Source organism: Stomoxys calcitrans, chromosome 4 (genome assembly GCF_963082655.1).
Source record: "Stomoxys calcitrans chromosome 4, idStoCalc2.1, whole genome shotgun sequence".
NCBI classification, from domain to species: Eukaryota; Metazoa; Arthropoda; class Insecta; order Diptera; family Muscidae; genus Stomoxys; species Stomoxys calcitrans.
The window spans coordinates 17,699,507-17,711,106 of NC_081555.1; the positions used below are offsets into that span (position 1 = coordinate 17,699,507).

The 11,600-nt window shown below is 35.3% G+C and overlaps 1 protein-coding gene across 1 annotated transcript in view; it reads right to left on the reverse strand.

Moving 5' to 3' along the window:
- The window catches only part of LOC106084126 (uncharacterized protein DDB_G0283357), a 56,818-nt gene extending 56,229 nt beyond the window's left edge, over positions 1-589 (reverse strand). The window contains exon 1 of the mRNA XM_013247608.2: positions 24-589. The gene's annotated coding sequence lies outside the window, so the exon portion shown is untranslated. The remainder of the gene's footprint in view (positions 1-23) is intronic.
- Positions 590-11,600: the final 11,011 nt, after the last annotated feature.

An 11,600-nucleotide genomic window follows, 5' to 3' on the forward strand; every position in this document is an offset into this window, starting at 1 on the left:
TCGCATCTATTTGTTCTACTCACGTTACAAAAATAATAGCAGTGTCCTCCTTTTGTTGTTTTTGTTACTTTTTTTTCACTTTATAAATTCGTATATTGGTGTTTTCTTGTTTTTGTTTCCACTGTTTTGTAAAAGTATTGTATGTAATTGCAATGTTGGTGTTTGTGTGAAAATTAAAAACAGTTTCAATTTAAGCTTCTTTCCCACTCTCTTGCTCTCTCTCTCTATTTATAGAGATAGGCGACGTTGTACGACGTGGTGTAGTGTTGTATATTGCACTTGTTTTTGTTTGTTTTGTTTTATTATTTTGTTTTTTCTTTAGCCGTAATGTATATGCGATGTGAGGTTTTTTTCGCATGCATTCCTCATATTTCCACTTATTTTCTTTTTCGTTTGATTAATTTCAGTTTTTTCTTCGATTTAGTTTCACAAAGCAAAAACACGTTTTTGCACATTTTCCAGTAAGTTTTTGTTTTTTGGTACTTCAAATTTTCTACCAAAATGGAGAAATTTATTGTTTTTACGCTGTATATTTTGTTGAAAGAATTTACATTTTTAATGATAAATCAGGTTAAATCACTTGGTAAATAATTTATTCAAAGAATTGGGCGAAAACGCAACCGTATGCTTGTAAGGCACAAAACTGATTATAAATTACGCCGCCACCAACAGCCGCAATTCGACAACAAAATGCAAACTCAAAAATGGAAAAAAGCACAAAACAGACGAGAAATACTACTACTCACTCACTCACTCAGAGGAAAGCCAAATCGCATCACATCATCGCAGAATGGCATTCATTGTTGAGCATAGTCTTAAAAATAATGGGTTGCCAATATTTTTTAAAACTTCTAATTTATAAGATCCAGGTACGTTATAAGGAATGGAATTTTACAGGAACTCTATGCAGTTCATATACAATTAGATGAAATATTGCTTAAATTAAACAGGCTTAATATAAGAAATGTAAGCAGAAAATCAATAAAAGTGTCATTAGTTTGTTTTTTGTTACAGAGTAGGTATTTTGCAAAAAATGACAAATGGCAACCACTCCGATAAAAAAAACAATCATTTCGAAGAGAGGTAAGTGCGAATATGTTAAGGTTCTTGGGGTCTCAAGGTACATATTACCAAACCAGACGAGCATTAAATCCAAATAAAAAAGAACCACATACGCTTATGTGTTGGTTAACCAATGCTGCTGTTTTATTTTGCATTTTTTGTTAGGCTATTTAAACTTTTACCCGATAGCAAAAATCCGTGAGGTTTATTTTAAGAGCGAGCTCTTGTTGCTTCTGAAACTCTTATGTACGTGTTCACTATCTCTCTCTCATATTATTTTTTCTCTCCATGCGCTATGGTAAAGGAGAATTAAATAAAATCAATGTCCGAGCAAAACAATTTTGCACAGTGGTTAAAGTTTAGATACGAAACAAATAAAATGTTTGATAAAAAAAGAGTAAAGCGCTAAAATACAAACTATTTTAAAAGTTGTGCTTTTGTACACTTTAAATGAAGCGCTGTATAAACACAAGCATATGCACATATTTTGCTATGTCTATATGTTGACCATAGAAAGCCTCGAAAACTCCATTTCAGTTGCATTTAATGTGGTCTACTGGCACTAGTAAATCCAAACAGTGTTCACTGTGCACTACTTTATTTTTAATTTAAGAAAAATAAACATGTCAACTTTGTTGTTGTCAACAACAAGAGACAGCCAATAATAAATTAACGATACATACATACATACAAGCATATAACTGTAACACGTTGTTTTTCTTGATTTTTCAGATTCTTTTTAATGTTCCATACTTTTTCAACAGCCAGCATTGTGAACTCTCTCTCGCTCTCTAATTCGTATTGCTCGTGAGCGCATGACACACAAAACATTCGCATACGTATTGTGTTTAAATGAGATGAATACTTGACGTTGTTGTTTCGAGTAAATGTTCTTTGAGTTCTTTATTCATTTATTGAACTTGCTGTTGCTGCCGATGTTGTTGTTATTGTTTATTTTTTACTTTGTCTTCTGATTAAACATTGAACCGGTAGACTGGGAGGGGGATCCCTTTTGTTTGAATGGCTATATCCAATAGATTTGTGCGTGTGGTGGCGGCATATTTGTCTGTCGATATTTTTTCATAATTGCTTTAAATTTAGTCATTTTTTGGGTATGCTCTTATAATTGTTGTTGCTGTTGACTTTTCCTTTTCGTCATCTTCACAAGCAGAAACGCCATAAATATGAGCAAATGAGCGTGTGTGTGCGTGCATCTAAAAATGACCACATGGAGAGCTTAAACATGACCAGACTTTGCCCATACAAACATAATGAGAAGTCTGTGTATGGAATTGACATGCCTGATGTGTGCAAAGTATAACAACACAACAAATGGAAAAGAAAAACAAAAACAAATAAAACCATAATAATTTAATTTATATTTCATTCTATTTAAAGTACCAATATGTGTACATGAATACTTTGGTATTCACATAAAATCTATTTATTAGTTCACAAAGCTGCTTGAAAGAACACTTAAATGGTTCTTTGAACGATTTTTTGACTGTGTCTGTCTGTCTCTATTTTAACGTTATGCGAATAGAATCGATCACAAGAGACAGACATGAAAACATGCTCTCATTATGCATACCTTGTACTTTTTTGCTTTTTTTTAAGTACAAATATGATCACCAATGTAGCAGAAGTTTTCACTTAAACGGTACATGATTAAGTTCTCAACCGAACCCGTTGAAATCGGGTGGAACTCACAGACGGGCTTAACGGAATTTATCGTCCAATACTATAGAACCTGGATATACCGGAGTCAAGTACCAGACTAAAGTATGTCTCTGGACACTTATAAAGTTGCTGATGTCTGAAAAATGAGCAGACTACGGAAGCCAAGAATAACAACAACATGTGGAGTTAAAATATAAAAAGTCAAAGCCTCATAGATTGAAACCGGCAGTTCCGCAAGTTGGGTGATATCTTCGGCACTGTTTATTCTCTACCTATACCATTTGCCACGGCGAACAGTTATGTAGTGAATGTCCATACCGCACATACCACCCCATGAAGTTAAAGTTAACCTTCCTAGGCATATTAGAGTAGTTCTAGCTCTACGCTTGACATCAGTACCTACTAGTATATCCCCTTTGACTCTCTTTATAAGCCATTTTTTTATACCCTCCACCGTAGAATGGGGTTATACTAATTTCGTCATTCTGTTTGTAACTCCTCGAAATATTCCTCTGAGACCCCATAAAGTATGTATATTCTTGATCGTCATGTCATTTAAAGTCGATCTCGCCATGTCCGTCCATCCGTCCGTCTGTCTGTCGAAAGCACGCTAACTTTCGAAGGAGTAAATCTAGACGCTTGAAATTTAGCACGAATACTTCTTATTAGTGTAGGTCGGTTGTGATTGTAAATGGGCCATATCGGTCCAAGTTTTGATATAGCTGCCCTATAAACCGATCTTGAATCTTGACTTCTTGAGTCACTAGAGGGCGCAATTATTATCCGATTTAGCTGAAATTCTGCATGAGGCGTTTTGTTATGATTTCCAACAACTGTGTTAGGTTTGGTTCAAATCGGTTCATAAGCTGATATAGCTGTCAAATAAACCGATCTGGGGTTTTGACTTCTTCTGCCTCTATAGGGCGCAATTCCAATCCGTTTTGGCTGAAATTTTGCATGAGGTGTTTTCTTATGACTTTCAACAACTGTGGTAAGTACGGTTCAAATCGGTCCATAACCTGATATAGCTGCGGTATAAACCGATCTTGAATCTTGAATACTTGAGAGCGCAATTCTTATCTAAAAAATTTTGCAAGAGTGCTTTGTTATGACTTCCAACAACTTTGCTAAATATGGTTTTAATTAGTCCATAACCTGATATAGCTGCCATATAATCCGATCTGAGATCTTGACTTCTTGAGCATCTAGAGGTCGCAATTATTATCCGATTTGGCTGAAATTTTGTACAATGACTTCTCTCATAAACTTCAACAAACGTGTTAATTATGGTCTGAATCGGTCTAAAGCCTGATACAGCTCCCATATAAACCGATCTGCCTATTTTACTTTTTGAGCCCATTAAGGACGCAATTTTTTTCGAATAGCTCCAATATCATAGCTATTCTTTCCTTTTATCATATGTTTGCCTAAAAAGAGATACCGGGAATAGAACTCGACAAATGCGATCAATGGTGAAGGGTATATAAGATTCTGCCCGGCCGAACTTAGCACGCTTTTACTTGTTTTCAAATAATTCAGTTATTATTTTATTAGGGAAATTCGGGAAAATTTTAGGACAATTTTAAGTTAAACAATTAGTTATGAAATTTGCCAAAGAAAAAGCCCCTAACTAGGACTGCGTCGTCCCGAAAGGGGTTAGATTAACTAAGTTTACTGACGAGTCCTCTGGCATTCACGGCCAAATCGTTTGCTCTATCATTCCCCCTTTCTCCACTATGGCCCGGCACTCAAACAATGCGGATCTTTTATACGCCAAGACTGTTCGTGACCGTGCCGTCCTGGTTGTTAAAGCCTTGATGGCCAGTTTACTGTCCGTAAAAATGCATACATAACGTTTTAGCGTTAACACCATACCACCTCACGCATTTCATGATTGCTCAGATCTCAGCTTGCAGGACCCTATTACGATCAGGCTGACGGAAACAGATGGGTTCTCAATGCAGACCCCCAGCCCCACACTTTCTTCTGGATTTGATTCATCCGTGTAGCATACTAGAGTTCCATCAATCCAAGACTGTGCCGCTGGCACCAGTGCCTCGCACTTGTCCTCAAGTGTCGACTCAGGTATCCGAACCGAAAACTCTTCCATCCTTCCAGATTTACTATCGTCGCCTTGATTATACCGCGATGGTACGAAATGGTCCTATACTCTATCCATTGTCCCATCGCCCAATCACCCATAGCCGCAGTGGCTAGTGGGCGTGCTCCTCACTGGGCCTTATGCTGCACTTTTTCTTCATCGCAAAAATGCAAATTTGCCCATGAAAATCCATTAAGGAACAGGGGCAAACTTCTCACATCAATGAGTGCTCTCAGATTCTAAGTTTCAGCTCAATGATGAGGGGCTTCTTTTTCTTAACCGAGTCCGAACGGCGTGCCGCAGTTCAACACCTCCTGGTGGAGAAGTTTTAGTTTTTAGCTGCCATACTGAATGGTACAGTACCTCACAAATGTCGCCACTATTAGAAGGGGATAACCACCGCTGAAAATGTGTATGATTTTCTCGCCAGGATTCGAACCCAGGCGTTCAGCGTCATAGGCGGACATGCTAAGCTCTGCGCTACGTTGGCCTTCATCGCTGTCCACCAAAATACTAAGGCTTATTGTTCCAATCACGCTCATGCAGAGCCAGTGGACTATGCGCGGATTTCGGTCCCATTTGAGTCTACGGCCAATTTACATAGTGCCCAACAACTTTGAGACTTGTCGGTACGCTCCCGAATGTGATATTACCAGTTCAATTTCGTGTCCCAGATCACTCCTAAGTATAAGATGAGTGCGTCGGTCCTCACAGTCTTTAGCTTTTGATAATGCTAAATTTATATGTGTCTTGGCCACTAATGAAAGGAAGAAATGGCAAAAAAAAATTTTAATATAACTGCTATTTGAGTCACACACTAATGTCGAAAATGTTTACTCGTTTAATGTCATCGGTATGTGATTAGTTATGTTTGCAAATACCTAAGTACTTGTGTACTTCTTTTAGCTTTAAAATTTTGTACCATTTCATGTCTTTTTTGCTTCTTTGATAGTAGGGCATAAATGCATTGGGCATTTGTTGACACGCGTGCTCAAAAAATAAACAAAATGACAAAAATTTTTTTGCTATTCAAGCAAAATAGAGGAGAAAAAAAAACACATAAGAAGAACAGTGGGTTGCCATGTTTAAAAAATTTCTTCGCACTATGCTTTTAATTGTTGATAGCTTTGAATTGTTGGTGTGGCTATATTCCACTACAACTATTATAATTGTTTTATTTAGATTAAACAAATTCTCTAGATTTGTTTTTGTTAACCAATGCTCTTTGAAATGATGGAATTCATTTAGTTTATCATATGAAAACTACTAACAAAAAAAAATGTTAGAAAATTGTGTGAATACAAAAAGTGGCATGTCATAAGACAACTATGCCGCGTAATAGCGGCTTAACAGCGTGTGTTGCAAGTGACATTAGATCAAATATATCACAAAAATTTATTTCATATATATGTTAACAAAATTCATTAGAAACTCCTTTCTATTTTCTATTGCTTAAACGTTAACGTTTTATTGCAGCTTCTATTGGCTTTGGATTTATTTATAAACAAACACATTTTTGTTTTGTTTATATAATATAAATCATGACAAAGTCGATTCAGAATAAGAGAAAATAAAAAAAAATCCACGAGAGTAAAAGAAGAGGGTGAGTAAAAAACCGCTCATTTTATTGAGGTATTTTGAGTAAATATAATCAAGTTTCAAATTAACAATAGAGTTGCCATCGCAGATTATTAAAAAACTAGGGCATAAAAACTATTGGTCTGAGAATGGAAAAATGGTTTAAACTTAGCTCTTGTTAAATGCTAAGTTCCTGTTAATTACTCAGCATGAATGCAAAATATACTTAAAGCCAACATGCACTGGAGTAAGTTCGCACATGATCTACAGAAAAAGACGCAGAACAACGTGCCGACATCATAGTTAGAGTAGCGGCCATCATAGAGAGCGGATGCAATATGTCCAGCCAAGACTTAAATGACCAGGGGGAAATAACACCGCAGAATAATGGTGGTTGGCTAAGCAACGAAGGTTAGGTTAGGTTTAAGTGGCAGTCTGCCATCACACTCACTTGGACGTTTTCGTCCATTGTGATACCACAGGAACTGAAGAAGGAAGATGCCTTCTAGTTCCTATCGTTGGACCATCCAGCTCGCTTTAAAAAGCCCAGTAATTTGTGAATGTTCACATCCGCTAAATCAGACAGGTTCTCAAAGAAATGAGAACCTAAAGTGGAACTCCTTCTAACTGCTAGTGCGGGACACACACACAGAAGGTTTTCTAAAGTCTCTTCTTCCTCGATGTCCCTACAGCTTCTGCAAAAATCGCTGCTGGAAACCTTTAGTCTGCCAACATTTCCGATTAGACAGTGACCTGTCATGACGGACACAATGACTGAGACGTCTGTTCTAGATGAGGCCACGTAGTTTTGGAATGCTCATAGCCCCCTCTTTGTGACCATCTATCATTCGTTGCCCTTCGAGCCTGGTCCTGAAAACTCTCACACGCTCTCTTCTGCTGGCCAAAAAGTTCGCGAACGACTTCCAGTAAAAATTTGTGCAAATTTACACAATTTTTCGGATACACGAACACAATAATGTAATTTTAAAACTTTTCTGGGGGCTCACCGCCAGAGACCTTTCTACGCTTACAGTTTTGAGTAGAAAGGGCGTAAGGCTTATAGGTCTATAGGCCTTTATTTTCGCATAACTTGCCTAGCCAGGCTTAGTTATAAATACCAATTTTGCCTCCTGCCCGGCTTTTGGAGTATATGCAAGGCCTAAGCACGCTGTGAAAATAACGGTCATGTGGTATCGTCGTACATACTATCTGTATATATCTCGATACATAGATATATCGATAACACTATATTTCATATCTCATTTATTTATATGTATATGTCTTCAATAACGTATTGTCATTTACTGCTTGAATACTATTGGGTTGTCCAAAAAGTAATTGCGGATTTTTCATATAGTCGGCGTTGACAATTTTTTTCACAGCTTGTGACTCTGTAAAAGTATATTTGATTAAAGTTCATTCTAAGTTTTATTAAAAATGCATTTACTTTCTTTTAAAAAATCCGCAATTACTTTTTGGGCAACCCAATGGTTACAAAGATCGTATGACCCAAAGGTATGCTATTTCCTATTACAAGAGCGTGCGTTTAAGTCTGTAATAATATTGTTTTCACAATGAAATGAAGCAATCGAATATTTCTTATCACAAATGTTTGCTTGTCGTTTCACTTTCAGAAAGATCATAACTACACATCTCTAATAAAATTTAAGAAAATTAGAGCAAACATATTTACCGCTCTTATTTCTTTTCAGTTACTGCACTGCTTTAGATGCACGCATTTATTTATCGCACACATACACACAAACACAGATTTAATAACATAATGGACAACAAATGTTAAAGAGGAATAGGTAAATCTGTTAACCATTTGAATAAATAAGCAATTATGTGCAAGGAGATTGTTGATATGAACAATTAGCAAAGTGCGAATGAATGAATGTTTAGAGATGTTGGTTAGATTGCAGTAAAACCAAACAGTCAACCAAATGATCTGGACTTTACGCTCTACGCGCATTGGTAACAACAATTATAGATTCTTTATAATTGCCATGTATAATTTAATACGAATCTCGTATCTTATCAATATGTAGGTAGGTACATCATCATATGCTGTTTGCCAGAAGAAGAAAACATTAAAAGAAAACAGGTGACACCATTATTTTTCATGCTCAAGCATTATGTCAAAAGATCTGTCATTACTTCAAACAGAACATGAGACAAGCAAATAATGGGCCGACATCTCACACAAAATAAATAGAGCATTTGGCCAAAAGCCAGGACACACACAAACACACACCTACCACCTATGTTAGATTGGAAACGCACTTTTAGGAACAATTTTTGCATTGTCTTCTTTAGGTTAAATTTAATTATGTATTATGATGTACTGGCACATATGTAGGGAGGGTATTCACATTGTCGCTGTGCTCCCACATCAAACTTTCATTACTCACTCACTCTTTCATTCGACTTGTTTTCGTTTTTTCATACTCAGTAGCCAACGTAGTGTGTACATACCACAATAAAGAAACTATAACTAAATGAGATCAAATCACATGAATATGTTAATTTTTTTCGAAGGTTGTTTTCAATCTTAAACGGCTAAACATCTGTGTATTGCCTTTTTTTGCTTCTTTGAAACATATTTAAATATGCCCGAAATACAATTGTTGATAGGTATTTGCTCGTTATTGTATATATGATATTAGTTGAAAATTACACGCAGAAAAATTAATAAATATCAAGCAACTTAATTTACTAGCCCAGCAGCGGAAGAACATCAAGGCAGCAGGAGGCGATGGATTGCCAGTTCAACTTTTACAAACCAGAGATGGCACGTTAATGAGCTTGTCGGTGTGATCTAGAAAAACGGATACCCGATGATTGGAATGTCAGCATATCATATTCCATACACCAGAAAGGAGGCAAGACCTTATATTACACAGCAATACGCAACAAAAATCTACCCCCAACGAAACTACTTAGAGTGACAAACGCCGTGAATTGAAAAGTCAAAGTGGTTTTATAAATAAACTTTGTTTTACAAATTATCTACTTCAAATGTGTTTTATATTTGTATTTTCATCATTGGAACGCTGTTTTGTTGCTTATGTGTAGAATATCGGATCCAGTAGACCATCTTTCTAAGATTTTAGAAAAAAATCACGGCTGTGTTATCATGCCTTTCACATTTAGGTTTACTACAAATCAAAACAAAAATAAAAAAATTGTACTCAGCTGTTCGCATGACCTCACCTTATAAGTGCATCCTGGCAATACGCTGTGTTTTATTAAGAGCTAGCAAAATATCGATGGCACTATCGATATTTAATTTTTTGATTGAATATCGATTGATATTTTTCCGATGGATACTATCGCAAAATTATAATTTTCTGCAAAACTAAACAAAAATAAGCAATCCGGCAATGAATTATGAAAATTATTTCTCTCATGACTTCCAACTGACTTTATTAACCTTGGTTTTATTTGGTCTGTGCATTGATATTGCTTCTACAATATATTTATCGATCTCCTGATTTTTACTTCTCATTTTCGTTTGAAATATAGGTGAAGGGAAATTAACGGCAGTATCGATATTTATTTTTAAAACTATAGAAAAAAAATCATAAAATTTAAGAAATCAAAGTCGTCAAAATCGTAAATTTTTTCCGATAAAAAAACGTCATAAAATAGTCACACATAAAAGTTAATTAAAACATTCCGATCTCTTGATTTTCGATGGCAAGAAAACGATAAGGGGGTTAAATTGTTAGGGTGCTTGCATTGTTTTTGGTTATTTGCACTAAAACCTATTTATGTTCACTACTAATATCCAAAGACATAATTTTAATAAAAAATTGTCTTAAAAAAACACTTTAAAGAAACCTTCTATAAAGGCAAAATGGATGATAATTTTCTAAAATTTTTTCTAGGGACACCTACAAGCTTGACATATATTGTCAAATTTTGAGAGCACAAAAATTTCTCTGTAATTTCAATCCTCTTCTTGGGCGTCGTGAAATCACTAGATGAAAAAACAGCTGAGTAAAATTTTTGAATTTTTATTTTGACTTTGCAGTAAATCTAAATGTCAGCTTTGATTTTTTTCAAAGCTCTAACAACGATGTTTTATTTGATCAGATATCCCACACATAAGCAACAAAACAGAGTTATAATAATGAAAATACAAATATAAAACACATTTGATGAAGATAAATTGTATAAAAACACTTTTACGTTTGAATTTACGCCATTTGCCCAGTTTCGCTGGGGGTAGTTTTTTGTTGTTGTGCTAATGACGCTGCCTCTTAATTGTACCATGGTTTGACATTTGTTGTCAGATTTTGAGAGCACAAACATTTCTCTGTAATGTCAATCATCTTTGTGTGATTTCATTTGAAAAAAAAAATTATTTTACAGTTGTATGTCACCCTGTGCTACTGCCATTATCTGTGTTATCGATGGTGGAAATCGATAGTAACTTGATTGATTTTGATTGGAAATAATAAGCATACCATATATTAAATTATCATTTCTTATAAAGCAATTTGAAAAAAATGCAGAAACGCAAGCAAGGGTACTCAAAAGAAACCCAAATTTCCCCGTATATATAAAAGTAATAACATAATCCAAGCAAGGTCAACTTTCTCAACTCGCAGACTTCGAAAAAGGAGGCGATAAGCTGTGTATAAAAACTAAAGGAAAATTGCGCGAAAAAGACCGACAACAACATTCAACATAGCAAAAGACAACTAACGAGGCGAAAGTTAAAAAATTTCTATATTTTAATATTTTGGCCTATCAATCGTTGCATCTTCTAAGAAAATATTACCAAGTGTAAACGTGTAACAGCAAAGAGAAGAAAATGCAATAAGACCAATTAACGAAGTGATGTACCAGGAAAACAAACAAGTTTCCAAGTTTCTTTTTTTTGCGAAAGGAATTGTCTAGCCTTTGCCTACTGTTTAGAAAGTTTCAATAAACAAAAAATGGCAAAAAGCTTTTTTTTACAGTGCAAATGAATAGTTAGAGGCGATTTCATTGCCAACCAACATGGTATGTAACAATTAAAGGTACAGTACAGTTTACAAATTTGTTATGTCGTATAGATTATTAACTATGTAGGTTTTGTGGTATTGTTTTCCACAGACTTCCTCATTGCCTTTGAGTATCCGTTTAAGAAAGTTTAATAAAATTACATTATTTTTTTTTATTATTG